This window comes from Eschrichtius robustus, chromosome 2, assembly GCF_028021215.1.
Source record: "Eschrichtius robustus isolate mEscRob2 chromosome 2, mEscRob2.pri, whole genome shotgun sequence".
Taxonomy (NCBI): domain Eukaryota; kingdom Metazoa; phylum Chordata; class Mammalia; order Artiodactyla; family Eschrichtiidae; genus Eschrichtius; species Eschrichtius robustus.
In genome coordinates, this window is record NC_090825.1 from 90,228,415 (window position 1) to 90,254,844 (window position 26,430).

At 35.1% G+C, this 26,430-nt stretch overlaps 1 protein-coding gene across 1 annotated transcript in view; it reads right to left on the minus strand.

Moving 5' to 3' along the window:
• The window catches only part of TMEM232 (transmembrane protein 232), a 275,976-nt gene that overhangs the window by 58,625 nt on the left and 190,921 nt on the right, over positions 1 to 26,430 (minus strand). The gene's annotated exons all lie outside the window — the stretch shown is intronic.

Consider the following 26,430-nt stretch of genomic DNA (forward strand, 5'->3'; position numbering starts at 1 on the left):
GAGGAACACACCAAGACACATATTAATCAAACTGACAAAAATTAAAGACAAAGAAAAAATATTAAAAGCAACAAGGGGAAAGCAACACATAACATACAAGGGAATCCCCATAAGGTTATCAGCTGATTTTTTAGCAGAAACTCTGCAGGCCAGAAGGGAGTGGCACAATATGTTTCAAGTGAGGCAAGGGAAAAACCTACAACCAAGAATTCTCTTACCCAGCAAGGCGCTCATTCAGGTTTGGTGGAGGTATCAAAAGCTTTACAGACAAGCAAAAGCTAAGAGAATTCAGCACCATCCAACCAGCTCTACAACAAATCCTAAAGAAACTTCTCTAGACAGAAAAAAAAAAAGGCCACTCTAGAGACAAGAAAATTACGAAGGGGAAAGCTCACCGGTAAAGGCAAACATAAAGGTAGGAAATCATCCACACACAAATATGATATCAAAACCAGAAATTATGATTTACAAATGCAGGATATTGGAAATGCATCGGGAATTAAGAGAAGAGCAACTTAATCTTGTATTTATATAGACTGCTATATCAAAACCTCATGGGAACGGCAAACCAAAAATCTACAACAGATACAGACAGAAAAAAGAAAAAAACAATCCAAATACAGCACTAAATATAGTCATCAAGTCACAAGAGTGAACAAAAGAGGAAGGGAAGAGAAAAGACCTACAAAAACAAATCCAAAACAATTAACAAAATTGCAATAAGAACATACATATTGATAATTACCTTAAATGTAAATGGATTAAATCCTCCAACCAAAAGAAATACACTGGCTGAAAGGACACAAAAACAAGACCCATATAATGCTTTCTACAAGAGATCCACTTCAGATCTAGGGACACATACAGATTGAAAGTGAGGGAATGGAAAAAGGTATTCCATGGAAATGGAGATCAAAAGAATGCTGGAGTAGCAATACTCATATCAGTCAAAACGACTTTAAAATGAAGAATGTTATAAGAGACAAAGAAGGACACTATATAATGATCAAGGGATCAATTTAAGAAAAAAATATAACAATTATAAATATATATGCACCCAACACAGAAGCACCTCAATATATAAGGCAAATACTAACAGTTATAAAAGGAGAAATCAACAGTAAGACAATAATAGTGGGGGACTTTAACAACCCGCTTATATCAATGGACAGATCATCCAGACAGAAAATCAATAAGGAAACATAGGCCTTAAATGACACATTAGACCAAATGGATTTTTTTTATATTTTGAAACATTCCATCTGAAACCAGCAGAATACACTTCCTTCTCAGGTGTACATGGAACATTCTCCGGGATAGATCACATCTTGGGCCAAAAAACAAGCCTCAGTAAATTTAAGAAAATTGAAATGATATCAAGCATCTTTTCCGACCATAATGCTATGACATTAGAAATCAACTACAAGAAAAAAAAAAACTGTAAAAAACACAAACATGTGGAAGCTAAACAATATGTTACTAGACAACCAATGGATCACTAAATAAATCAAAGATGAAATTAAAAAATACCTAGAGACAAAAGACAACAAAAACACAATGATCCAAAAACTATGGGATGCAGCAAAAGCAGTTCTAAGAGGGAAGTTTATAGCAATACAATCTTACCTCAGGAAACAAGAAAAATCTCAAATAAACAACCTATCCTTACACCTAAAGCAACTAGAGAAAGAATACAAACAAAACCCAAAGTTAGTAGAAAGAAAGTAATCATAAATTTCAGATCATAAATAAATGAAATAGAGATGAAGAAAACAATAGAATAGATCAATGTAACTAAAAGCTGGTTCTTGAAAAAGCTAAACAAAACTGATAAACCTCTAGCCAGACTCAGCAAGAAAAAAAGGGAGAGGGCTCAAATCAATAAAATGATTAGAACTGAAAAAGGAGACATTACAACGGACACCACAGAAATACAAGGGATCATAAGAGACTACTACAAGCAATGATATGCCAAAAGAATGGACAACCTAGAAATGGACAAATTCTTAGAAAGGTACAACCTTCCAAGAATGAATCAGAAAGAAGTTTAAAAATATGAACAGACCAATCAGAAGTACTGAAATTCAAACAGTGACTTAAGACTTCCAACAAACAAAAGTCCAGGACCAGATGTCTTCAGAGATGAATTCTATCAAACATTTAGACAAGAGCTAACACCTATCCTTCTGAAACTCTTACGAAAGATTGCAGAGGAAGGAACACTCCCAAGCTCATTCTATGAGGCCACCATCACCCTCATACCAAAACCAGACAAAGATACCACACAAAAAAAGAAAATTACAGGCCAATATCACTGATGAACATAGACGCAAAAAATACTCAACAAGATACTAGCAAACTGAATCCAACAGTACATTTAAAAGAATCATACACCATGATCAAGTGGGATTTATCTCAGGGATAAAGGATTCTTCAATATCCACAAATCAATCAGTGTGGTATGCCACATTAACAAACTGAAGAATAAAAACCATATGATCACCTCAATAAATGCAGAAAATGCTTTTGATAAAATTCAACACCCAGTTACAATAAAAACTCTCCAGAAAGTAGGCATAGAGGGAACCTACCTCAACATAATAAAGGTCACATATGACAAACCCACAGCTAACATCATTCTCAATGGTGAAAAGCTGAAAGCCTTTCCTCTAAGATCAGGAACAAGACAAGGATATCCACTTTCACCACTTTTATGCAACATAGTTTTGGATGTCCTAGCTACGGCAATCAGAGAAGAAAAAGAAATAAAAGTAATCCAAATTGGAAAAGAAGTAAAACTGTCACTGTTTTCGGATGACATGATATTATACATAGAAAATATTAAAGAAGCTACCAGAAAACTACTAGAGCTCATCCATGAATTTGGTAACGTTACAGGATACAAAATTAATACACAGAAATCTCTTGCATTCCTCTATGCTAACAATGAAAGATCAGAAACAGAAATTAAGGAAACAATCCCATTTACCATTGCATCAACAAGAATAAAATGCCTAAAAATAAACCTACCTAAGGAGGCAAAAGCCCTGTACTCTGAAAACCATAACATGCTGATGAAAGAAATCAAAGATGACACAAACAGATGGACAGATATACCGTGTTCTTGGATTGGAGGAATCAATACTGTCAAAATGACTATACTTCCCAAGGCAATCTACAGATTCAATGCAATCCCTATCAAATTACCAATGGCATTTTTCACAGAACTAGAATAAAAAATTTTACAATTTGTACGGAAACACAAAAGATGCCAAATAGCCAAACCAATCCTGGGGGAAAAAAAGCAGACCTGAAGGAATCAGGCTCCCTGACTTCAGAAACTGACACGACATTGTAAAACAACTATACTCCAATAAATTTTTTTTTAAAGTTGGATAAAATTAGAATGTTGCTTAAAGAGAAAACATTTAATAAATAGTATGATATGGATCTTAAAATACACATTACAGTTTTAAAATATGAGAAAATGGAGTCAAAAGAAGTAAAAATGTGTTACATTCCCTCTCTCATATGGAGTGGGGAAATGATCAAAAGGAGGATACGATGCAAAACATATATTTTATTATTGCCTTTGATAATCTTTGACATATAGCATTTCTTAAGAACTGTGAATGTAATCATGAGAATAATTAAAAACAGAATACATGCCTTCCTAATCACTGCGGTAAATCAAAATAGGAACACCAAATTCTAAATAGAAAATAAAAACAATAAAAACAGTCATTCAAAACATAGCATATAAAACAAAAAGGTAGAAGACACAAATTGTAACAATAAAAGTAAATGCCACTAGTTCTATAGAAGCTAATGGAAAAATTAAACTAATGTAGCTGACAAGAGACTGTTGAAACCAAATGATATTAAAATTAAAAGAGAAAAGGAATAAAAATGATTTGTTACGGAAATCCAAACATTAACATATCAGGAGTTGCAATCCTATTTTCAGACAAAGTAGAATTTAAGGCAAAAATCATTAAACAGTTCAACGAAGGTAATTTTATAGTGCCAAATGGTGCATTTGACAACTGATGCATTTTCCACTGACTAGTTCCATATATTTAAAGTGACCTGAAGGAAATATGCCAAATTTAACAGCAATAATTTCAAGGAGATGTGATCATAGACAATTTGTAATTTCATGATACATACTGTTGTGTTTTCAGGTCCAAAAACATTTAAAAAGAAAAAAAAGTGAATGAAAGAAAGAAAACATTTACAAAATTAATAAAATATATAACTGGTTTTTAACCTCTAATTGTGAAGTGAAATGATTGTTCTTTTTTCTTAACAAGTCCATGTCACAGAATATGCCTAACTACCCCGTTTTAAAATTCTCTGTTCTGAGACGTTTTTTCTTTCCATTTCTCCTCTTCCACCTGTGGTTGTGCCTTCCCTGAATTCTCTTCCCCTTTAGCTATAGGGATTGTTCCTAAGTTTTCTCTACTTGCTGTCACTCCGTTCACTGTAATCATGTAGATTTAATTACTACCGTTCCCTAGGAGATTTTTATCATCTCCTTACTCTGTTTATACCTTTGCAACTACTGGGTGGTCATCTCTACCTGAACATCTTAGTGACACCAAAAGCTCAGTATATCTAAAACTGAAGTAATTTTTTTCATTTGTCATTAATTAAATGAATATCTCCGGAGCACCTACCGTGTGCTCAGCTCTGTATCAGATTCTGGGACTACAAACCAGAGTCTTGCCTTCAAAATGCAAATAATGTAATGAATCCTTCTAAAATTTATCCCTTTTCCTTGTTCCTTATTTTGGTAAAAGCACCGTCAACCTCTGAACTATCTAGACTCAACATCCTTGGCTTGCCTTAGTTAGTTAGTTAGTTTACTCTTCTCCCTCTCTTGTTTTTCACATCCAAATAGCTTCCTGAAGCTATGTTTTCAGTTTTCTGCCTGGTCTTCATCTTTACCATATAATCTCTGGTCATGTTTCACACATGCACCTGTACTTTTGAAACAGCCTCCTAAATTATTACCTCCAAATCTCTGAACTTTTGGTCCATCTTATAACCTATTGCTTGTTCAGTCTTGCTAAAGTAGATCTCGTGGATTCACCCTCACTGTTTACCCTCACACGTGTAGGTAAATTGTGGAAATTAATCAAAATATTTAACAGCTGAATGACATGAGCACTAGCCAATCAGAGCAGGTGTCTGACACATTCTAACTGATCAGAACAAATGCCATATGTAAGCAACCAAATACAACTATACCAGTGATTTCTATCATTCCTGGGTCTCCCCATCCCTACCCCATAGTCAGCTATGTTCTCGGTCAGAGACTCCACTGTGTTCACCAAAACCCACAATATTGTCTCAGACACACAGCTAGACCACATTTCCAGTTCTATTAGTTCTCATCAGGGGAGTAAATAGGAAGCTTTGGAGCCTAGTTAGGTAATCGTGCCTCCCTCTTGATTATCCCCACTAGTACAAATGACTTGGAAGACCTAGAAGAAGGTAAAATTACAAAATGAAAGAACCTAGGTAGGTCCTGAATGACCACAAAGTAGGCCACCTGAGAAGGACCACCATATCTGGCTCTGAGGGAACAAGAAATAAACACTTGCTGTGTTAAGCCACTGATAATTCTAGATTTATCTGTTTTTGGAGCTAGAGTTGCCCTATGATATCATTTTCTCCTCTGCTTCCTTAGTACCCTGTATCTGTCAACCTATAATTCATGTTTTTTGTTTGTGCATCTACCTCTTCCTTTAAACTAAAAATTCCTTGAGAGCAAGGAATACTCCCCTTTATTTTATCTCCAGAACACAGCATATTTTCCTGAAGCTAAATACACCCTGAAAATATGCCTTTTAGATGTTGCTTTTATTAATAAATCCTGTTATTTTATGATGTGTTTTAATAGCCCTAAAACTTTGATGGTTCCACATAGTTTAAAAAGGAAAGCTAGGGGGGGTTGCAAGGGTCACCATTATCTGGCCATAGCAATCATATTTTACCTCATCTTTCACTTTTTCCTCATTCAGTGCCTAAATCTTCTAATCACTATTTTCAAAAATTCCCATAATTCTCTGCTTCTATGAATTTGTTTATACTGTTCTTTTAACATAGAATTTTTTTCCCATGTTCAAAATCTATTTCCTCCTTAAGGCCTAACTTAAGTGACTTCCTATCAATTAAACATCTCCTAATTTCTTTCAGCATGAAGTTTTCTTTCCCTTCTAGGAACTCCTATATCCCTTTACCTTCCTTATAGTGTTTATTATTAATACTTAATAAGCATTTATGAACAGCATTTATTGCACATTTGGTATTTTAAAAGCCCAATAATGTAATACATTTCCAAGTATGAGATCTTTTTTGAAATGCAATGAGAAATATAATCATTATCTCTCTATAGTTCAGCAGTCTACTCAAGAGAAAATTTGTTTACAAGTAAGTGCTAAAATACTGAGAGAAGTTCCAACTGCTATTTGTGTTGAATCTGGCTAAATAGCACAGCATGTTCTAGCAAAGTAAACTACCACAGACGCTTTTCCTTCTCTTGTGTTTCCTGCCTAGAGAAGTTTAGCATTTGTTGTAAAGCTGGTTTGGTGGTGCTGAACTCTCTTGGCTTTTGCTTGTCTGTAAAGGTTTTAATTTCTCCGTTGAATCTGAATGAGATCCTTGCTGGGTAGAGTAATCTTGGTTGTAGGTTTTCCCTTTCATCACTTTCAGTATGTCCTGCCACTCCATTCTGGCTTGCAGAGTTTCTGCTGAAAGATCAGCTGTTACCCTTATGGGGATTCCCTTGTATGTTATTTATTGTTTTTCCCTTGCTGCTTTTAATATTTTTTCTTTGTATTTAATTTTTGATAGTTTGATTAATATGTGTCTCGGCGTGTTTCTCCTTGGGTTTATTCTGTATGGGACTCTCTGCGCTTCCTGGACTTGATTGACTATTTCCTTTCCCATATTAGGGAAGTTTTCAACTATAATCTCTTCAAATATTTTCTCAGTCCCTTTCTTTTCCTCTTCTTCTTCTGGGACCCCTATAATTCGAATGTTAGTGCGTTTAATGTTGTCCCAGAGGACTCTTAGACTGTCCTCAATTCTTTTCATTCTTTTTTCTTTATTCTGCTCTGCAGTAGTTATTTCCACTATTTTATCTTCCAGGTCACTTATCCGTTCTTCTGCTTCAGTTATTCTGCTATTGATTCCTTCTAGAGAATTTTTAATTTCATTTATTGTGTTGTTCATCAGTTTGTTTGCTCTTTAGTTCTTCTAGGTCCTTGTTAAACGTTTCTTGTATTTTCTCCATTCTATTTCCAAGATTTTGGATCATCTTTACTATCATTACTCCGAATTCTTTTTCAGGTAGACTGCCTATTTCATTTGTTTGGTCTGGTGGGCTTTTACCTTGCTCCTTCATCTGCTGTGTATTTCTCTGTCTTCTCATTTTGCTTAACTTACTGTGTTTGGGGGTCTCCTTTTTGCAGGCTGCAGGTTCATAGTTCCCGTTGTTTTTGGTGTCTGCCCCCAGTGGCTAAGGCTGGTTCAGTGGGTTGTGTAAGCTTCCTGGTGGAGGGGACTAGTGACTGTGTTCTGAAGGATCTTGTCTTTCTGGTGGGCAGGACCACATCTGGTGGTGTGTTTTGGGGTGTCTGTGACCTTATTATGATTTTAGGCAGCCTCTGTGCTAATGGGTGGGGTTGTGCTCCTGTCTTGCTAGTTGTTTGGCATAGTGTGTCCAGCACTGTAGCTTGCTGGTCGTTGAGTGGAGCTGGATCTTAGCATTGAGATGGAGATCTCTGGGCGAGATCTTTCGCTGTTTGATATTACGTGGAGCCGGGAGGTCTCTGGTGGACCAATGTCCTGAACTCAGCTCTCCCACCTCAGAGGCACAGGCCTGATACCTGGCTGGAGCACCAAGACCCTGTCATCCAAATGGCTCAGAAGAAAAGGGAGAAAAATGAAAGAAAAAAATAAAATATAATAATTAAAATAAAAAATAATTATTAAAAATAAAAAAATTAAAAGTAATAAAAATAAGAAAAAAAAGAAAGAAAGAAAAGAGCAAGCAAAACCAAAAAACAAATCCACCAATGATAACAAGTGCTAAAAAGTATACTAAAACAACAACAAAAATGGACAGACAGAACCCTAGGACAGATGGTAAAAGCAAAGCTATACAGACAAAAATCACACAAAGAAGCATACACATACACACTCACAAGAAGAGAAAAAGGAAAAAAATATATATATCATTGCTTCCAAAGTCCACTGCCTCAATTTTGGTATGATTCATTGTCAATTCAGGGATTCCACAGATGCAGGCACATCAAGTTGATTGTGGAGATTTAATCCGCTGCTCCTGAGGCTGCTGGGGGAGATTTCCCTTTCTCTTCCTTGTTCGCACAGCTCCCTGGTTTCAGCTTTGGATTTGGACCCGCCTCTTCGTGTAGGTCGCCTGAGGGCATCTGTTCCCCGCCCAGAGAGAACGGGGTTAAAGGAGCAGCTGCTTCGGGGGCTCTGGCTCACTCAGGCCGGGGGGAGGGAGCGGTACGGAGGAGGCAGGGCGAGCCTGCGGCAGCAGAGGCCGGCGTGACGTTGCAGCAGCCTGAGGAGCACCGTGCGTTCTCCCGGGGAAGTTGTCCCCGGATCACGGGAGCCTGGACTAGTGGCGGGCTGCACCGGCTCCCGGCAGGGGAGGTGTGGATAGTGACCTGTGCTCGCACACAGGCTTCTTGGTGGCTTCAGCAGCAGCCTTAGCGTTTCATGCCGTCTCTGGGGTCCGCACTGATAGCCGCAGCTCGTGCCCGTCTCTGGAGCTCATTTAGGTGGTGCTCTGAATCCCCTCTCCTCACGCACCCTGAAACAATGGTTTCTTGCCTCTTAGGCAGGTCCAGACGTTCTCCCGGACTCCCGCCCGGCTAGCTACCACAGACCCTTATTTCAGTTTAGATTGCTTTTTTTTCACATCTCACTTCTAAAGTAAAGCTGGCTACAGAATCTTGGCTTTAAGAAATAACCTGGTACGACCTTTACAATTGTAGTAAAATAACAATTGTCCATCTTGCCACAAAAATATTACATATAATCAAAAGAAATACAATGAAATGTTATATTTTATTGTATGTACAAATACAATAAAATGAATTGATTTTGGCAATCACTTCAGATGGTAAAAAAAAAGTAATTAGACATTAGGTGGGACAAAATGTATTTTGCATCACAGACAACTGATGCAATTTTTGACTAGTTGGTTGGTTAAACTTTTCCAGCTTCTTAGTTTCACCTCAGTGCCCCTCTCAATTTTGAACAGTACAACACAGAGTACACTTTTATTTGAAGAACCCATCCAGATTGTTTAAATTTCCTTGGTATTGATTTTGCAGTATCTGAAGCACAGGTAGTCGTTGGTTCTGTGTGCACACAGAAAAAAACCTTGAATTGATTTAAAATAAACCAGGTCAGTGTAGATCAATTTAGGCCATGACAACCCACGAGATGTAAATTAGGATTCTCCTACTGAGACTGAAAATAGATTCCATCAAATCTTCTCTGAGAAGATTCTGAAACTGTATCTTAAAAGGGACAGCTATAAAAATCTCAAGATTCCTGTAGCATTTTGAGTAAGAGGAAATGGAAGAAAGGGCAGGAGATAAAAAGCTATTTCAACAAAGGAATTTCCCAATATATAGCCTAGTGTTTTTATTTTCTGTATTAATCATTTTTGGAGGAAAGACAACATTGGAAGAACAAATTAAAAAGCAATCTACTAATGACTTTATGCCAACTACACTTGTCAACCATAATTTCTCCTGCAAAAGTGATAAAGGGCAGTGATCATTTCCAAACAGAATGGAAAACATTGTACCTGAATTCATTCATATACTCTTTTCAGTGTGTGAGGTGCTTAATAGACAGCTTTTTAGTGAAACACCTGGAAAACCAAAAAGTAATAGCTAATCCATGAAGCCACTGTGCCAAAAACTGGAGCTGACTTTGAGGGTCACATTGCTATCACAAAGTGATTGCTTCATTGATGTCATGAGAAAATGCTATGCCTTATCAACAATTTCATCATAGAAAGAGAATGTGAAAAATAACTTTACAACTTCTTTTGATCCAATTTCCTGCAGCACAGTGAGCTGTTCCCTATAATTTCTTACCAAAGAGAAGTGGATTCTCCATTCTGAGGACCTCAGGAATAAGGTACCTGACTTTGTATCTCTACTGTATAACTTTAGAAATATTAGATTGTAAGGAGCTCATTCAGGGCAAATTCATTGGCAGAATGCTTTCAGTTTGGGTGGAACTAAAGATTACCCAGAGTAAGGATATTAGCCCTGGCTTTGCCACTAACTAGCTGAATGTCATACAGCCTCTTGGGGCTTCTGTTTCCTCATCTCAGCCTCTCATCTGAGCCTCTATTTCCTTGTCTGAACTCACTAAGCCTTGGTTTCCTTATCTGAGCTATTTATCATAGTCAGCCTGCTCAATTCTTTTACCATTTCACTTTATAACAACCAAGGCTCAGTTTTAATTCCATAAGCCAAGAAATAAAGGCCAATGTTATAAAACATAAACATCTTAGGCAGTGTGACATAGACTTCAGAACAAGGAATATTACCAGGGTTAAAAATAACATTACAAAATGATGAAAAAAATCGATTCACTAAGAATAAAAAACAATCCTGAATGTGTGTGGACCTAAAAACTGTACTTGAAAATACATGTATCAAAAAATAATGGAACTGAAAAGAGAAATAGACAAACCCATAATTTGGATCTGAAGTATCCATAATACTTGGATACTTCAACAAGTCTCTTTCAGCAATTATTATAACAAGTAGACAGAAAATCAATAAGGATATCAAAGCCTGCAACAGCACTATCAACCAACTTTATATAATTAACATATTTAAAATAATAAAAATCATAAAAAATTTATTCTAAGACTATTAAAGAAAACCTTTAAATTAGAAAACAGTAACAAAGATATCTGGAAAATCTCCAAATACTTGGAATTAAACTATACACTTCTAAATAACCCATGAGTCAAAGAGGAAGTCACATGGGAAAATAGAAAATATTTTAAATTGAAAACAAAACAAAAAAATAAAATGTGTAGAATGCAGTTAAAGCAGTGCTTAGAGGGAAATGTATAACATTAAATTTATATATCAGAAAGCAAAAAATGTCTCAAATTGATGATCTAAGCTTTCACTTTAAGAAACTGATAAAAGAAAAGCAAATTAAACCCTAAGAGGTAAAAGAAAGTATAATAAGTATAGGCACAATAATCAATGAAATTGAAAGTGTAAATAACATAAGAGTAAATGGAAACCAAATGCGTGTTCTTTGCAAAGATCAATAAAAATGATAAACCTCTAATCAGACTCACCAAACAAAAACTGAAACAAAAAAATGGAAGATACAAATTGGTAACATCAGAATGAAAAGGGAAACATCATTATGGATCCTACAACATTAAATAGATAATAATAAAGTAAAGTATTACAAACAATTTAATGCCCATAAATCCAACAGGTTAGATGCAACAGGCAAATTCTCTGAAGGTAAAAACTATCAAAGTTCAGTCAAGAAGAAATGAGTATAATATGACTACTCTAATAAATATAAAGGAATTGAATTCACAGTTAAATTTCTTCCAAGACAGAAAATACCAAGCCCAATGAATTCAATAATTAATTCTCCCAAACCTTTAAGGAAGAAATAATGCCAGTTCTATAGAAACTCTTCATGAAAGTAACATTTCGCAATTCATATTACAATGTTATGGCAGTAAGCCTGGATATGACCCCCCAACTTATGTGGGGTGCTTTTATTTCTTGACACCCCCAGTGCAACTGAACCCATGGAAGTCTCTACCATGCTGAGCCTCACTCACTTCTGTTCTTTTGCAGTTTTGATTTATGAATATGCTTTTCTTGATTTTTTTTTGTATGACTATAAATTTTGTATTTTGAAAACTATTTTGAATTTTGAATTTTGTATTTTGAAAACTATTTTATATCCCTCCTAACTGTTTGGAGCAGTTAGGAGAGATGGCATGCTCTGGATCTTAAAACATAACCTTATTGTACTGGCTTGGTTAGAAGTCTTGTATATAAAAGATTCTAAATAAACATTTGCTAAACTGACTTGCATAAAGTTACATCTAATGTGTAACACTACAGTTATATTCTACTGAGTTATTTTTTTCCCCTTACTTTCAGTCTTATGTTTTGCAACAAATCAAAATGAATCTCTCTGTGAGAGTAATAAGAATTAAATTGGGGGATGATCTTCAGGCATCTCTGAGTAGACAGAACCACTTGATGGCATTTGCAGAAATTGATCTAGGCACGTTTCTTTTCCAGTCTTGTTATTTTGTTTACATACTTCCCTGTAGCAAACATAGATATTAAAGACCACGCTTTATGCTATGGCCTTGGAAATATCAACTTTCTCCTACTCTCAACTGTATCAGTAGCTTTTCTTGCCTCCTGATGCTAGGCAAAGTAGAATTCTCTTTAGACTACATAGCCAACTCTTATTGGCACTAAAGCTTTTATTCTCTGATCCATTAGCAGGTTGATGTCTCTTAAGGTCAAAAGGTGCAAAAAGCTTCGAAATACATAGCACTGAGTTTGATCTTAATACAAAATCAAAGGATTTGAAAATCTTAGGAATAAGTCCTGCTTTTTATCTAATGTTAGTGAATTAAAAATATTACCAGCTCATACCTACTGGCCATTGATATTAAGAATAAGTAGCTATGAAATTGGACTCCCAAGTATTTTTCAAAGTACTTGCCTTGGTAAGATACCAAGAGCCCTTGTTTTCTTAATGGTTTCTAAAGACAATTTTCCACTAAAAGAAACCAAGTTTCCTTGAATAAATAGCTGACTTCAGAATTGGGGCAGGGAAGACCTAAGATGAGAGCATTTTGTTCCAGAAAGTATGGAAGCATTTTTTAAAAATTGGGATGTATCAAAATGATATAGGAGCCTAACTGAAAGGGCTCCCATTGGCAATACATGGGACCAAGTAAGTAATGAGAATAACAGATTAAAACTGAGAAAAAACTTCTTTGAAAAAAAATAAGAATAAATGAAACCATAGTGATACAAATAAGTAAATGAAAAATTAAATAAATAAGTAAACAAGGTTGGAGGGAAGACATTTTTGGAAGAATGCTGACTCATAAATGCAGTAGAAATGACAGAGGTAGAAAATTACAATTTTGCAACCATGGTAGTTAGTCAAGATATATCAAACTAGTGGGTAAAGGTTTCATAGGAAACAAGACATTTACATAGTATCAAAATGTTTTCCCATAAATTAAATAATTACTAATGGAATGTAGAGTAACTCTCTAGTAGAGAAATCTATTAGACACTCCCTTAACCAGGAGATGAAAATTAAAATCACCAATAATCAAATAAACTAATATCATCCTTGATGTGATACAGTGAGAAGGACACATCACTTCTGTGCTATTCTTGCTGAAGATAAATAACCTGAAGCTAATCATGAGTAAAAATTAAACTCAGGTTGAGTTTGGTTTTTCCACAATGTAATTTCCTGTAGTCTGTAAAAAAGTTAAGATAAAGAAACAAAGAATGGTTCCAGACTAAATGAGACAAAAGGAGACATGACAATCAAATGCAGCATGTGATCCTGGACTGGATCCTGGACCTAGGGGAAAAATAGCTATAAAAGAATTATCAGGACAATTGGAAAAATTTGAATATGAACTACAAATTATGAAATAGGGTTGTATCAGTTTCAATTTCCTGATTTTGATAATTGTTCTATGTTTATATAAGAGAATGTTCTTGTTTCAGGAAATGCACTGAAGTATTTAGGGATAAAGGGGCATGATGTCAGAAATGCACTCTCAAATGCGTTTAGTTTAGTAAAAATGTATATGTATGTGCAACATACATACATCATATGAGTGCTCATGTTTGTGAATAGATTGATGTATAGGTAAATAAATAGATAGGGACTGAATGATAAAGTAAATACAGCAAAATGTTAATAATTTGTGATTCTGGGAAAAGGGTATATGGGTGCCCTTTGTACTACTCTTGCAGATTTTCTTATATTTGAAACTGTATCAAAACAAAAAGTTAACCCCCAAAATACTTGCATTAGGATGCTAAACATTTATTCCAAAAATATTACAAATAAATCATCACTTTTGCTCAAATCATTTTTTAAAGTACTTTAAAATTTTATCTTTAAGGTTACTTTGCCACTTCACACACACACACACTACTCTGCATATCATAATTGAATGTTTATTAGATATCTTAAACCTTGTATGTCCCAAGCATATTATTTTTGCCCATTTAGTCCTATCTTTTCCCTTGATCTCATTCCAAACCATTCTTATTTTAGTTAAATGACAAAATTCTTCCTGTTGCTGAGGTCAAACACATGCGGCTTATTCCTACGACCTTTCTTCCCCACCTTTTCTGCATCCCCAGTTCATTAGTGTGTACTGTTAGTCCTACCTTCAAAACTCTCTAACTCCACTACTCCTTCCCTACTCCACTGCTGCATTTCACCTGCTCTACAGTCCTTCCCTCCCACCTGATCTCCCTGCCTCTGTGTTCTCCAGTCACTCTGGCCTTGCTTCTGCCCCTACACAGCCCAGGCTGATCAGTCCTAATCTGAGGGCCTGGGTGCATGCTATCAGAAATAGTCATTCTCCAGGGACTCACATGGCTGTCTCTTTTCATCATCCAGGCCTTAGCTCAAATGTTACCTCCTCTGAGAAGCTTTTCCTGACCACCCTACATAAGGAAGGAAGCCACAGTATGCCTAATTTTTCAGGATATTATTTGAACTTTCTTCCTAGAACTTACCACACATTGACTTATGATAATATGGATATTTTCATTCCCCCACTAAAAGAGCCATAGAGGAGGGACTTGCCTGTTCAATCACTCTCAGCAGAGTACAGGGCCTGATGAATTGTAGGTGCTCAATAAGTATTTATCAAACAAGTGAAAAATGAACAAAAGCTACACAAGAAATATAGCCTTGTAATGTTGTTTCTACTAAACAAGGCCGTCTCACTACTCATCGCTTGAGTCAGCAACTTGGGACTATGTCGATGCTGGCTGAAGAATAAAGGAGCCAGGCAGAGGAGAGCAAGGGAAAAACTGCAAGGCTGGGTGAGCCATCAAGTGACCAGACTAAGTCTGAGATCTGGACTTCCACTGCCAGTTTGCTCAAAATGCCATTAATTGGTAGGTGGTTGCAAATGGAAGGATGCCACAAATGTAAATGGATGCCTGGGAGTCTAGCCCTACTAGCATATGGGACGACCTTTAAGCTCAAATGTATTCAGATGTACCACAAAGCATCAGTCAGAGGATATACAATTCTCATATTTAAAAACATCATTTTTATATAACAAGAGAAATCATTGCATATAAAAATAATTGAACAAAAGAAATAACTGAGATCATACGAATCACCATAGCATTTGGAAATACCTGGGAGTTAAACTTATATATGCCGTGAACTAACTGTATATTATATATCATGAACCTACTATAAAATTCCTTGCTTCCAGGATAACTAAATTCCAAGTGTTTGCCAAGGACCTTGAGACAATAAATCAAAAGCAGAGCGTGTTAACGCCTGTCTGGGTAATGCTCACACAGGAAGCCCTGGAAAGCCTGGGACGGGCTTCCCTAAGTCAGTACATCCTTATAAACAGACGATTTTCCTGAAGAAAATAGAGGCTATCTAACAAATCACACAAGAAAAGCACTACCAAAAGCCAAAGATTTTCATATAGATACACAGTGAAAGGCTGTCTTTTCTTTCTGCGACTGCATTAACACACTGTCAAATGAATATGCTAATAGACAAAGACAGGGAAAACCAGGTCAAGAAGATCAGCTTGCTTGGGAAGCTGTCTTCATAAAATATATCAGTGAGGCATCAAACTCGAAGTTCCTCGGAGCTGTGGTCATATCCAGCTTTCTTTTTGTCACTGGGACCTCCACCTGACAAAGCTGTCGCATTCAACTTCTTAAGCCATTGCATCAGTGTCGTCTAAGATTGGTGGTTAACGTCATATGACAAGGCAGAATCCATGAAAGGGTAGTCTGGAGCCCAGTCCCTTTACCAGCACTGAAGTCAGGGTGCCTCATATTTTAGATGGGTCCCGTTTCAGTATAGGGGTCTGAATGTACCAGAATATTATTTTCTTATTCTCCCTAGTGTACCATTTATTTAATGAAGACTTCAATTTTAATTTGCTATTAAGACTATCATCTCAGTATTCTGGTATATAAACAAACATTTAAAATTTTGCTTTAGCAATCTGACAATTCCAAAGATTTAACACATATACACAACCATTAATTTAGGAACTTGAACTAAATAAATAATAAAATGTGCCCAACTATGTATCTACAAATTCACTCATTACTGCACTATTAAAAAAGTAAAACATTTGGAAGTTAACTAAATGACCAATAATAGAGAATTGATTAAATGAGCTATGACTCCTATATGCAATATGGTACACAGTACTATTTACTGGTTACAAAAATAATAGTTCACTTATTGACATATTTCCCCAATATTTACTGAGTATCTACCATGCATCAGCTTCTGCTCTAGTAATGCAATGCAGCAAAGAACAAGACAGAAAAATCCCTGCTCTCATGACATTTTCATTCTGAGGGATTTGATGAGTTGGAAAAAACTTCACATTATAGAAATAACCGAAAAAAGCAGATTACAAAATTATATATACAAAATAATCTCAATTATGTAGAGTAAAAATATTTATTTACTAAGTGAATACTGCTATTTGAATAGAAAGCCATTTGTGGAGAGATTGGGTGTTGCCTGAGAAAAGCCAATAGCTCCCCTGATGGATTCCCACAATTTTATTACCTCAGTACTTCTGAGACAGAGCAAGTTACAACAACACAGGAAAGTAGATTACTCTCTCAGATAGACTCATACAAACCGAATTTTGCCAATATCTTGGCAAAAACAGAATGCCAAGATATTGATTTAAAAAGAGAACTAATTTAGCAACATAATCTCTCCTTCTGGCAATTCCACACAGAATATCGTTTTTTTTAAGTACGTATATGAGCAAAAGATCAGAGCAAAGGAAACTAGATGGCAGTTGATTTCTTCAGTGTTCACTTTTCTCTGCTTCCACTGCTGATTGGCCTCCTCAATTTACACATTCTTTTTTTTAATTGAAGTATAATTGATTTACAATATTACATAAGTTATAGGTGTACAATATAGTGATTCACAATTTTTAAAGATTATACTCCATTTATAGTTATTATAAAATATTGCCTATAATCCCCATGTTGTACAGCTTATTTTATACATAATAGTTTGTACCTCTCAGTATAGGAGTAGGGGATTAAGAGGTACACATTCTTTCTTTAGATGAGTTTATTCACTCAGTAGAGTTAAATAACTTGATTGAATGGGGATCCTTAGGTATGTATAATCTCTCTCCTTATCCATTAATATGTACTTATTTCTAGGTTTTGAAGTTTGTAGGGCAACGGTGATATCTTAGTTGACAAAAGTATGGTATGTGTATCTGTCTGTACTAGATAAACTACCTCCAAAAAATAGATCAGGAAGGGAACATACTAAAGCACTAATAATGATTATCTAAAGTTGATGGGAATAGGGATAACTGATGGCATATTTCTTTTTCCCAACTTTTGTGAAAAATATGTATTATGTTTATAACTAGAAAAACAGTTAAAGAAGGTGGGTGACAGAACAATATTCCCACCATGAAAATGGAGAAAACAAGCTTAATTCATTCACCTAGCTAAAGGTATCATAGTGCTGCTAAAACAATGAAGACTGGATAAGAAAGAAGAGGACCGTAGGGAGGCAGCCTGATGTTTCCTATATACTATTTCTTCAGGTAATTTGTCATCTGAGCACAGATGTAGAGACTAAAAATCTAGGTTTTGCCTGGGTAGAGGCCTACTGGTGGAGGGCAGAAAAACTAGGAGAATTTTTGGAGGTCTTCTAAGGCTGGAGAGATAAAACTGAATAATTGATAAGCTTCAAAATCCAGCCAGTTTTTCTCCAGAGGTATTGCCAAATTCCAAAGCTATGTAGCCTGGGAAACTAATACACTAACAGAAAGCCCAGAAAATCAAAGCAGCATTTGCAGCCTGGTTTCAAAACTATGAAAGGCCTCAGTTCCAAACCTCATGAAATATTTCAAAAAGCTTGCAAACAAAAAATAAGACAAATGCAAAGAAAACAATACATAGGCATATCCTATTAAAACTGGTGAAAACAAAAGATAAAAATCTTCAAATAAGATCTGTATTCATTTGCTAGGGTTGCTGTAAAAAGCCATCTGAGTGGCTTCAACAATATAAGTTTATTGTCTCACAGTTTGGGAGGTTAGAAGGCAAGATTAAGTTGTCAGTGGGATTGTTTTCTTCTGAGGGATACGGGGGAGAAATATGTTCCATGCTTCTTTCCAAGCTTCTAGTGGTTTTCTGGCAATCTTTGGCATTCCTTGGATTTGGCTGCATCACCCTGATAGCTGCCTTTATCTTCACATGGCATTCTCCATGTGTGCATACCTGTGTCCAAATTCTCCCTTTTTGTAAGAACATTAGCTATACTGGATTAGGGGCTCACTCTACTCCAGTATGAACTCATCCTAATTCCATCTGCAATATCCCCATTGTTAAATAAGGTCACATTCTGAGGTACTAGGGGTTAGGAGTTCAACATATTAATTTTGGGGAGATACAACTGAACCTGTAACAAATTATTGCCTTAAATAAATATGTAACTTTAAATACTAATGTAAAATATAAAGACTAATAATTAAAAATATTCCTTATGAACAAGGATATAATAATGCCAGTGAAACATTAGCAAACCTATTTGAGTGATATATAAGAACCATAATATATCATGGTCATATGGGTATAATATCAGGAATATACAAGTTTGATTGGTCAGAAGTCAAACAATGTATTGAATAATTTACCAATTTAACAGAAAAAAGAAAACCATATGATTCTTTTGATACATGCATGAACATATTTGATAAAGCCCAAGATCCTTTCATAATAAAGGAAATCTTAGTAAATTAGAAATAGGAGTTACTTCTTCACTTGATAAAGATGAGTTTTTAAAACCTGCAGCCAGTATTACACTTAATGGTGATGTATTGAAACCTTTTATCCATGGAACTGAGAATGATTCAGGAAATGCACACTATCATCACTTCTATTCAACTATAAACTGGAGGTCCTAACCAGTGTAATGAGAAGAGACAAGTACATAAAAACCATAAGTGCTGGGACAGAGGAAAGGAAAAAAGCAGTATTATCCTCAGTGACTTTTTTTTTTTTTTTGGCTGCGCTTCACAGCTTGAGGGATCTTAGTTCCCCTACCAGGAACTGAACCTGGGCCCACAGCAGTGAAAGCGCCGAGTCCTAACCACTTGGCCACCAAGGAACTCCTTCTCAGTGGCTTTTATACATAGACGATAAAGATATTCACAGATACATTTTTAGACTTAATATCTATATTTAACTAGGCTGCTGTATACACAGTTAATGTACAAAAGCACTGTCATTTCTTTATAATAACAACAAATAAATAGCAAATGAAACTTTGAAAAAATACCATTTACAAACATCAAAAAAATTAATGTCTAGTAATAATGCTAATACAAAATATTTAAGGCTTCTATACTGAATATTATCAGAAATTAAGGAATATCTCAGTAAATTCAGGAATATACTATGCTCATTCTCAAATTAATTCCTATATTCAACTTTCATAAACTGATGCTAAGGTTTGTATGAAAATTAAAAGGACCTGAAGAGCCTTAAGGCAATCCTGAAGTAGAAGAATAAATCTTTTAATCAAGATTTATTATACAGTTACAGAAATTAAGAGGATATTAGTTAAAGATATTGAAGTAGACCAACGGAACAAAACATAGTCCAGAAGAAGACCCACCTATAATCAGTTATTTGATTTATGACAAAGGTGACCCCACAGTGCAACGAAGAAAAGCTATCTTTTTTCTTCTTTTTTCAATAAGTGGGTTGGATCCATTGATATCCATAGAGAAGAAAAATTTTGATACTTATGGCATCATTCACAAAATTCCGCTCTTTATAGATTGTAGTTTTTAGTAAGAATGACAGCTTCTAGGCAAGATGAAGTAACGGGCCTTTACTTATGCTCCTGTCTGAAAAATTGTTTTTTAAAACAGGAAAAAAGTATATCTATATCTATAGATAGATAGATAGATAGGTATCATCAGGGACTGGAAAAAGAACTACTGGAAAAAAATTAGAGAAAACAATCCTTGGTGCTAATACTGGACAGAAATGGAAAACTCTCATATCTCATGAGCATCAGATAGAGCACTTAGAAGAATTTTGCCTCAGTAGTGGGACAAAATTAGCCCCAGGTTAAATGCAGCCCTTGTCTTGCCTAATAAAGCTTAAAACTGAGACCCAAAAGGATCAAACTCCAAGTAACTTAACTATGTACCAGAACAAAACTTAACAACAAGGTAAAATTTACAATTTCTGGCATCAAATTAAAAAAAAATTATGAGGCATGTAAACAAGCAGGAAAATATATCCCATTATAAGGAGAAAACTCAATCAAAGCTGATCCAATAATGACATAGATTACAGAATTAGTAGACAAGGACATTGAAAGTTATTATAATTATATTCCATATATTCAAGATGCTGCAGGAAAGACTGAACATACGGCAGAGAAACCTGAAAGGTATAAAAAAGACCCAATTTGCTGTAGCAGGACCTAGTTGAGACACCTCCATTATGCTAGCCCTTATTCAACCCTTATTCTTTCCGCCCATTCAATCGGTCCTACAGATTTTCTTCCCCCTTCTCTTTCTTGCTTAATTGCACTCTGAAAATGACTGTCCTCTAGCGAAAGTTGTACTATGCACCTGATGTTTACTTCTCCAAGACAACAGTCCTTAACACTCCTTTCCTTTGTGAGCATCCTTCATTCCAGAAAGAAGGTCACGGAGTGATAACCTCGAGGACCACCAGAACCTGTTCCGGAACTACCTGACGCCAGCACTAATGATCTCAGTGTCTCTAGGAGGAAAGAAGAATGCAAGACTACATCAGCCCTGATCCTTATCCACAGCCCTATTTTCCAATCTGAAACTATAGACCCCTATTTCCCAGGAAGGGGGGCACAGTCTGGAGAGTGTTAGCCTGCTGTGGCCCCTTTGCCTGGCAAAGTAATAAAGCTACTCCTTTCTTCTCCTCCAGATCTCTGTCTCTGTGTTTCTATTTGGCACCAGTGAACAGAGGCCTGGTTTTTCGGCAACAAAATCAAGCTTCTAGAGGTAAAAAGTAAAATGATTTGAAAAAGTCATTTTCTGGGATTAGTGGGAGAATACACATTTCAAAAGAAAAGGTTAGTAAACTTAAAGATATGTCAATAGAAATTTAAAATTGAAACCCAGAGGGAAATAAAGACAAAATAAAATGAACACAGCATCAGTACACTGTGGAAAGTTTTCAGATGGCTGAATATGCATATTGTTGGGGAGTCTCTGGAGAAAAGGGGAACTAGGGGAGAAACAAAAAAATAAAGCAATAATGGCCAGATTTTTTCCAAAATTGCTGAAAACTACCAATCCAGAGATCCAATAAGCTCAAGAAATCCTAAGCAAAGAAACATAAAATTTCACCAAGGCATATCATAATAAAATTACTGAAGAGCAGTGACAAAGAGACAAATATGAAAAGCAAAGAAAAAATATGCAGTATGTACAGAGAAACAGATAATGATGACAGCAATTTTACCTATAATTATATAGCATTAGCAAAACAGAAAATAATGGAAGACAGTGGAGCAACATTTTTAAAGTATTGAAACAAAAAACAAAACCAAAACAAAACCCTATCAATAAAGACTTCTTTACCCACAGAAAATATCTTTCAAAATTTAAGGCAGAATAAATACTTTTTCAAACTTAAAAAACTTTAAAGAATTCATTACCAGCAGGGTTGAATATTTTGCATCACAAGAAATGTAAAAGGAAGTTTTTCAGGTAAAAGGAAAAGGATGCCAGAGAGAATTCTGGTTTATACAAGGGAATGCAGAGTACCAGAAATTGTAGCTGCATGGGTAAATGTTAAATCTTATTGTCACGTTATTTAAATCACTAGCACATTCTCTGCTTCTTTTCATTATCCCACCTGTATGACTGGAACTGCAGCAAACAGTGATTGTGTTTCTTTTACTGTAAATTCAGTATTTACAGTAAAAATTATAATGTGTTGTGTGATTTACAGCCAATGTAGAAGTAAAATTCATGACAAAAATAACACAGAAGCCAGGATAAATAGAAGTACATTGTTCTTATACTAATGTGAAGTGTTATAACAGCACTGAAAAGTTGACTGTTAAGCTAAAGATGTATACTATGATTCATGTAGCAACCACATAAACAACACAACAAAGAGCAAGAGCTAATAAGCCAACAAAGGACATAAAACCAATCTTAGAAATGTTTAATTAATTCAAAAGTAAGCACAAAAAGAACAAAAAAAAGAGCAAAGAACAGACAGGATAAATAGAAAACGAACAGAAAGATTGTGTAATTAAACCAAATAATATCAGTAACTATATTCAACGTACATGGTACCAATTCAATGGTAAAGATTGACAGATTGGCTAAAAAAGAAAGACTCAAGTACAAGCTGTTTACAAGAAACTCATTCCTAACCACAAATAGGTTAAAAGTAGGACAGAAAACCACATACCATGTTAACACTAATTATATAATCCACATTAATCAAAAGAATGCAGGAGTGGCTATATTAATGGCCATATGTGGGAGAAACCACAGAAAGGCTGCTTATGGCCTGGTACAATGATCATAAGTAATCCTAACATCTAGCCAAAAGCCAGTGTGAGATGACAGATGTGACAGATGTGAGCCCATCAACTACATTCTTTCTCTCCTTTTCATTACTCCACTTTTCATGGCTGGAACTGCAGCAAGCAGTGACTGTGTTTTTATCTTTTGTTATAACAAATGTTATATTTAGGCTATTGTTTATAAAGAGTATTCACCACTGATGGGGCAGGATGCTCAGAACAGAGGTTCAAGAGGTCATTGTCTCCATGGCCACATCTAGTCTGGCTGCACCCAATCCACTCTATGTAAAACAATTATCCAAATATAATAGGATGCCGACATTTTACCAAGTTATTACCTGTCTATAAAAATCTAACATGCTTTCTTTCAACAACCTTACCTGGAACAGAGAAAGAGGCTATTGTTATAGTTTTTGTTGTAAGTAAATTACTTTATCTTGTTGATTGTCAGAAGGCCTAGTTAGCACATCAAAGGATACATGAAAGCAAGTTTCTTAGTTAGAAGAAAGGTGTTTTTATTTAGAAAATACATTTCTGGACATGACCTTTTATTTTATAGCCTAAATAAGAATTTGGAATTATTAAAATGAAATTGGCTCTTGAGATAGAGGATTATTTTTCTCTAGAAATGCTGTTGAGTGTATAAATGCTTTCATCATAGGCACTACTGCATTCAATTCTTGTATGGAACCCATAAGGCAGACAGAATTATTCCAATTTCATATTAAGAAACTGAGGCTCTGAGTAAACAGGTCCACTACTTAAATGCACATACCTAGTAAGTGACTGAACTAAAACTGAAACTAAAGTTTTTCAATAACAAAGTATCATTAGTGCTAATATTACAGCTACCTCATGATATATATTGCTAATGAATTTAACCTGAACAATTGACCTTTAAGTGAAAATTATTTTAAAAATTATAATCTCTTTAAATTTGAAGGAGAGTAATGAGAAAAATGTTGGCTTATTCCGTATTGATTAATGTCAGAACAAGGGTCTATATATTTAACTATCAAATTGACTATTTTAGTTTTCCAGACAAGTTAACCTAAATGAGTTGCCACCCATTAAGTTTAATCAAAAGCACTGGGAAAATATTTTTCGTTCTTGTAAAGACTGAAATCATGATTCAATCGCTCACTCTTTCAAACATATTTGCTCCAGTGTGATATGTCTCCTACTTTTTCAAAATAATATAAAGTACTTCAAATTATAATTACTTGTGTCCTTAAAGGAACCATTTTTCCCAGGAGTCCCATTTTAGCCCTATTAATAAATCAATTAGAAGGCTTGTTGAACATTTATATTCAGGTTAATGCATAAAATATAGGAATAAAATATATTATTATCCTAGTTCTCAACAGGTTGACAATCTAGAGTTGGATATAACATAAGGGGAAACATTAGCTTAAAAGGGTAAGGAGATAATGAAGAAAAATTAACTTTGAACAATGAGGAGTAATAATAAATAAAAGTAATAAAATTATCAGTATACAAACCATATTTTAAAAAAAACCATATTCTAGATCTAAACTATAGAACATCATCTAAGTGCTATAAGGTTTCTGAGTTGGGAAAATTATGCAGGCTAGGAGTTCCAGGAGCCATGATGAACTCCAAAACTTACTATTCAGATGGACATTACTCAGGTGACAGGTATATTAGAATATCTCCCTTGGATGGAGACATGCTTATTATCATTGTAGAGATCCATAATATGTCAAGATGCCCTCTACTTCTCTACTCAGAATAAAGGGTCTCCTCATAGGTAAATTATTCACTCAGTGAGGTAAAATACTAGGTTAACAGTAAAGCACAGTCTGGTTTGATTATCAAGATGAAAGATGATGATGACTTGGACTTGGGAATAACAGTGGAGATGGACAAATATGGATGTATTCTAGTATATCTTGTACACAGAGCTCACAAAAGTGCTACTGAATTGAATATACTGCTGAGGAGAAGACGTGGAGAGGAAAACCAACATATATTATTTAGTTGCATTGTTTATTTAAGAAATGCAAGTTTCTTTCTTCAAATAGCAAAGACCTTCCTTTGTTTATTCTTCATTTTTCTCCTTCCATTTGATTTACAAGTAAAGAAGACTTAATTACTATTACTAGTTAAGACCAGAGACAACGTTTTAAGTATCTTACAGCTAAGAAAGCTACAGAACACGAAAGTCAGGATTTGGACTATACTTAAAAAGTGGAAAATAAAAAAGGAGAAAAGACTCAGGATCAGCAATCCATCTTCAGACTGAACTATGTGAAAAAATAAAATTCATAAAACCTAAAGTTAATTTTAAATAATTTTAATGTACTTGTAAAAACCAATATAGAAATGTTAAAATAATTATTTAGAAAAAATTAAAGTTATGTAAAAATTAAAGTTATGTAAAAATTAATGCCATTTCTGCTCAATTTTGCTGTGAACCTAAAACTGCTCTAAAAGTGTATTTCAAAAAAATTAATAATGTGACCAGAATCTGAACAACCAGGTTATTCCTAAAAAAAAAAAAAAAAAAAATGGAGGGAGTGTTGGGAGAGGAAAAGAATTAAAACATTTATTTTTTTAATTATATAAGTTGCAAATAGAATAGGTAATAGGTAGTTAAAATAGCTATCATTTATTGAGCATTTATTATTTGGCAGGAACTATTCTCAGCACTTAACCCTCTTAAGTAATAACCTGTTTTAAATATGTTCTTCAAAAATTTAAAGAAAAATATTTTAAATACTAAAAAAACTAAAGAAAAAAATCACTTAAACAATTTGGTTTAAAAAGTAAAGAAAATAATAAGAAAGGTAACATATTTGATTCTCCTAAAAAAAAAAAAAAGATGTCGGTTACTTAGTTTTTCTATGTCTCTCTCATGTACACGTTATTAAATTTTGTTTGATTTTCTCCTGTCTCATGTCATTTAGTCCTTAGACCAGCCAGAAGAACATAGAAGGATAGAGGAAAATTGCTTCCTCCCCTACAACTGGTGATGAAAACGGGATGCAACTTTACTGGCTGGACACTACTCGCCCCAAGGCTGCTGCAGTTAAGAGATCCAGGGACATCTGACAAAAGCAGAAGTTGAGAATTCTTACCATGTCTGTCTCTGAGATCTGTGCCTGCAGGGTATGTTGGAAACGAGTAAGAGTCCTTTTTCCCTTTTCTAAATTTAGATTGGCAGGAGAAAATATTTGTAGGGCTAGCTCCTGGACTAAGCAACTCTGGGAAATTCGGTAGAGTACTCTTGGTTTGTTGATCCTTTACCTCCCAGAGATGGTTATTATTTTTCCTTGTCTTTGTCTATTGTGTCATTTGTCATAGAAGGAAATTCCATAGGGTAAGATTCAGGCACAGGTCTTAAAAGCCTGTTGTTGTCTAAGCCAGCCCCACAGACTGGTGAGTTTGTGGGCCTTAGCAGACCAGTTTGCTGTGGGTTAATATAACATGAGGTAAAAGCTATTCCTAAGAGATATG